Raw genomic sequence first — 6,000 nt, forward strand, 5'->3', positions numbered from 1 at the left:
ACATCTTTGGTTGCGTTTAAATGTAAAATGCGCAAAATTCCTCGCGATCGTGACTCCTCACGTCAGCAGGCTTGGTTAGACGATCACAAAAAAATGACTCGCAAAGATGTTTTAAATTGATGATTCCTCATCCATTTAAAACATCTTTGGTGGCGTTTAAATGTAAAATGCGCAAAATTCCTCACGATCGTGACTCCTCACGTCGGCATGCTTGGTTAGACGATCACAAAAAAATGACTCGCAAAGATGTTTTAAATGGATGATTCCTCATCCATTTAAAACATCTTTGGTTGCGTTTAAATGTAAAATGCACAAAATTCCTCGCGATCGTGACTCCTCACGTCAGCAGGCTTGGTTAGACGATCACAAAAAAATGACTCGCAAATATGTTTAAATTGATGATTCCTCATCCATTTAAAACATCTTTGGTTGCGTTTAAATGTAAAATGCGCAAAATTCCTCGCGATCGTGACTCCTCACGTCAGCAGGCTTGGTTAGACGATCACAAAAAAATGACTCGCAAAGATGTTTTAAGTGGATGATTCCTCATCCATTTAAAACATCTTTGGTTGCGTTTAAATGTAAAATGAGCAAAATTCCTCGCGATCGTGACTCCTCACGTCAGCAGGCTTGGTTAGACGATCACAAAAAAATGACTCGCAAAGATGTTTTAAGTGGATGATTCCTCATCCATTTAAAACATCTTTGGTTGCGTTTAAATGTAAAATGCGCAAAATTCCTCGCGATCGTGACTCCTCACGTCAGCAGGCTTGGTTAGACGATCACAAAAAAATGACTCGCAAAGATGTTTTAAGTGGATGATTCCTCATCCATTTAAAACATCTTTGGTGGAGTTTAAATGTAAAATGCGCAAAATTCCTCGCGATCGTGACTCCTCACGTCAGCATGCTTGGTTAGACGATCACAAAAAAATGACTCGCAAAGATGTTTTAAGTGGATGATTCCTCATCCATTTAAAGCATCTTTGGTTGCGTTTAAATGTAAAATGCGCAAAATTCCTCACGATCGTGACTCCTCACGTCAGCAGGCTTGGTTAGACGATCACAAAAAAATGACTCGCAAAGATGTTTTAAGTGGATGATTCCTCATCCATTTAAAGCATCTTTGGTTGCGTTTAAATGTAAAATGCGCAAAATTCCTCACGATCGTGACTCCTCACGTCAGCAGGCTTGGTTAGACGATCACAAAAAAATGACTCGCAAAGATGTTTTAAGTGGATGATTCCTCATCCATTTAAAACATCTTTGGTTGCGTTTAAATGTAAAATGCGCAAAATTCCTCGCGATCGTGACTCCTCACGTCAGCAGGCTTGGTTAGACGATCACAAAAAAATGACTCGCAGAGATGTTTTAAATGGATGATTCCTCATCCATTTAAAACATCTTTGGTGGCGTTTAAATGTAAAATGCGCAAAATTCCTCGCGATCGTGACTCCTCACGTCAGCATGCTTGGTTAGACGATCACAAAAAAATGACTCGCAGAGATGTTTTAAATGGATGATTCCTCATCCATTTAAAACATCTTTGGTTGCGTTTAAATGTAAAATGCGCAAAATTCCTCGCGATCGTGACTCCTCACGTCAGCATGCTTGGTTAGACGATCACAAAAAAATGACTCGCAAAGATGTTTTAAGTGGATGATTCCTCATCCATTTAAAGCATCTTTGGTTGCGTTTAAATGTAAAATGCGCAAAATTCCTCACGATCGTGACTCCTCACGTCAGCATGCTTGGTTAGACGATCACAAAAAAATGACTCGCAAAGATGTTTTAAATGGATGATTCCTCATCCATTTAAAACATCTTTGGTTGCGTTTAAATGTAAAATGCGCAAAATTCTTCACGATCGTGACTCCTCAAGCATGCTTGGTTAGACGATCACAAAAAAATGACTCGCAAAGATGTCTTAAGTGGATGATTCCTCATCCATTTAAAACATCTTTGGTTGGGTTTAAATGTAAAATGCGCAAAATTCCTCGCGATCGTGACTCCTCACGTCAGCATGCTTGGTTATACGATCACAAAAAAATGACTCGCAAAGATGTTTTAAATGGATGATTCCTCATCCATTTAAAACATCTTTGGTTGCGTTTAAATGTAAAATGCGCAAAGTTCCTCGCGATCGTGACTCCTCACGTCAGCATGCTTGGTTAGACGATCACAAAAAAATGACTCGCAAAGATGTTTTACATGGATGATTCCTCATCCATTTAAAACATCTTTGGTGGCGTTTAAATGTAAAATGCGCAAAATTCCTCGCGATCGTGACTCCTCACGTCAGCATGCTTGGTTAGACAATCACAAAAAAATGACTCGCAAAGATGTTTTAAATGGATGATTCCTCATCCATTTAAAACATCTTTGGTTGCTTTTAAATGTAAAATGCGCAAAATTCCTCGCGATCGTGACTCCTCACGTCAGCATGCTTGGTTAGACGATCACAAAAAAATGACTCGCAAAGATGTTTTAAGTGGATGATTCCTCATCCATTTAAAACATCTTTGGTTGCGTTTAAATGTAAAATGCGCAAAATTCCTCGCGATCGTGACTCCTCACGTCAGCATGCTTGGTTATACGATCACAAAAAAATGACTCGCAAAGATGTTTTAAATGGATGATTCCTCATCCATTTAAAACATCTTTGGTTGCGTTTAAATGTAAAATGCGCAAAGTTCCTCGCGATCGTGACTCCTCACGTCAGCATGCTTGGTTAGACGATCACAAAAAAATGACTCGCAAAGATGTTTTACATGGATGATTCCTCATCCATTTAAAACATCTTTGGTGGCGTTTAAATGTAAAATGCGCAAAATTCCTCGTTTTACGCAGGACTCCTCACGTCAGCATGCTTGGTTAGACAATCACAAAAAAATGACTCGCAAAGATGTTTTAAATGGATGATTCCTCATCCATTTAAAACATCTTTGGTTGCGTTTAAATGTAAAATGCACAAAATTCCTCGCGATCGTGACTCCTCATGTCAGCAGGCTTGGTTAGACGATCACAAAAAAATGACTCGCAAATATGTTTAAATGGATGATTCCTCATCCATTTAAAACATCTTTGGTTGGGTTTAAATGTAAAATGCGCAAAATTCCTCGCGATCGTGACTCCTCACGTCAGCATGCTTGGTTAGACAATCACAAAAAAATGACTCGCAAAGATGTTTTAAATGGATGAGGAATCATCCATTTAAAACATCTTTGGTTGCGTTTAAATGTAAAATGCACAAAATTCCTCGCGATCGTGACTCCTCATGTCAGCAGGCTTGGTTAGACGATCACAAAAAAATGACTCGCAAATATGTTTAAATGGATGATTCCTCATCCATTTAAAACATCTTTGGTTGGGTTTAAATGTAAAATGCGCAAAATTCCTCGCGATCGTGACTCCTCACGTCAGCAGGCTTGGTTAGACGATCACAAAAAAATGACTCGCAAAGATGTTTTAAATGGATGATTCCTCATCCATTTAAAACATCTTTGGTTGCGTTTAAATGTAAAATGCACAAAATTCCTCGCGATCGTGACTCCTCACGTCAGCAGGCTTGGTTAGACGATCACAAAAAAATGACTCGCAAAGATGTTTTAAATGGATGAGGAATCATCCATTTAAAACATCTTTGGTTGCGTTTAAATGTAAAATGCGCAAAGTTCCTCGCGATCGTGACTCCTCACGTCAGCATGCATGGTTAGACGATCACAAAAAAATGACTCGCAAAGATGTTTTGAATGGATGATTCCTCATCCATTTAAAACATCTTTGGTTGCGTTTAAATGTAAAATGCGCAAAATTCCTCGTTTTACGCAGGACTCCTCACGTCAGCATGCTTGGTTAGACAATCACAAAAAAATGACTCGCAAAGATGTTTTAAATGGATGATTCCTCATCCATTTAAAACATCTTTGGTTGCGTTTAAATGTAAAATGCGCAAAATTCTTCACGATCGTGACTCCTCAAGCATGCTTGGTTAGACGATCACAAAAAAATGACTCGCAAAGATGTTTTAAGTGGATGATTCCTCATCCATTTAAAACATCTTTGGTTGCGTTTAAATGTAAAATGCGCAAAATTCCTCGTTTTATGCAGGACTCCTCACGTCAGCATGCTTGGTTAGACAATCACAAAAAAATGACTCGCAAAGATGTTTTAAATGGATGAGGAATCATCCATTTAAAACATCTTTGGTTGCGTTTAAATGTAAAATGCACAAAATTCCTCGCGATCGTGACTCCTCATGTCAGCAGGCTTGGTTAGACGATCACAAAAAAATGACTCGCAAATATGTTTAAATGGATGATTCCTCATCCATTTAAAACATCTTTGGTTGGGTTTAAATGTAAAATGCGCAAAATTCCTCGCGATCGTGACTCCTCACGTCAGCAGGCTTGGTTAGACGATCACAAAAAAATGACTCGCAAAGATGTTTTAAATGGATGATTCCTCATCCATTTAAAACATCTTTGGTTGCGTTTAAATGTAAAATGCACAAAATTCCTCGCGATCGTGACTCCTCACGTCAGCAGGCTTGGTTAGACGATCACAAAAAAATGACTCGCAAATATGTTTAAATGGATGATTCCTCATCCATTTAAAACATCTTTGGTTGCGTTTAAATGTAAAATGAGCAAAATTCCTCGCAATCGTGACTCCTCACGTCAGCAGGCTTGGTTAGACGATCACAAAAAAATGACTCGCAAATATGTTTTAAGTGGATGATTCCTCATCCATTTAAAACATCTTTGGTTGCGTTTAAATGTAAAATGAGCAAAATTCCTCGCAATCGTGACTCCTCACGTCAGCATGCTTGGTTAGACGATCACAAAAAAACGACTCGCAAAGATGTTTTAAGTGGATGATTCCTCATCCATTTAAAACATCTTTGGTTGCGTTTAAATGTAAAATGCGCAAAATTCCTCGCGATCGTGACTCCTCACGTCAGCATGCTTGGTTAGACGATCACAAAAAAATGACTCGCAAAGATGTTTTAAGTGGATGATTCCTCATCTATTTAAAACATCTTTGGTTGCGTTTAAATGTAAAATGCGCAAAATTCCTCGCGATCGTGACTCCTCACATCAGCAGGCTTGGTTAGACGATCACAAAAAATGACTCGCAAAGATGTTTTAAATGGATGAGGAATCATCCATTTAAACATATTTGGTTGCGTTTAAATGTAAAATGCGCAAAATTCCTCACGATTGTGACTCCTCACGTCAGCAGGCTTGGTTAGACGATCACAAAAAAATGACTCGCAAAGATGTTTTAAATGGATGATTCCTCATCCATTTAAAACATCTTTGGTTGCGTTTAAATGTAAAATGCGCAAAGTTCCTCGCTATCGTGACTCCTCACGTCAGCATGCATGGTTAGACGATCACAAAAAAATGACTCGCAAAGATGTTTTAAATGGATGATTCCTCATCCATTTAAAACATCTTTGGTTGCGTTTAAATGTAAAATGCGCAAAATTCCTCGTTTTACGCAGGACTCCTCACGTCAGCATGCATGGTTAGACGATCACAAAAAAATGACTCGCAAAGATGTTTTAAATGGATGATTCCTCATCCATTTAAAACATCTTTGGTGGAGTTTAAATGTAAAATGCGCAAAATTCCTCGTTTTACGCAGGACTCCTCACGTCAGCATGCTTGGTTAGACAATCACAAAAAAATGACTCGCAAAGATGTTTTAAATGGATGAGGAATCATCCATTTAAAACATCTTTGGTTGCGTTTAAATGTAAAATGCGCAAAATTCCTCGTTTTACGCAGGACTCCTCACGTCAGCAGGCTTGGTTAGACGATCACAAAAAAATGACTCGCAAAGATGTTTTAAGTGGATGATTCCTCATCCATTTAAAACATCTTTGGTGGAGTTTAAATGTAAAATGGGCAAAATTCGTCGTTTTACGCAGGACTCCTCACGTCAGCATGCATCTTTGGCTCTCCAACGGGAGATTGAGAGACCAGCGTTGGAC

This window comes from Rhamphochromis sp. 'chilingali' (assembly GCF_963969265.1).
Source record: "Rhamphochromis sp. 'chilingali' genome assembly, chromosome: 1".
Lineage (NCBI taxonomy): Eukaryota > Metazoa > Chordata > Actinopteri > Cichliformes > Cichlidae > Rhamphochromis > Rhamphochromis sp. 'chilingali'.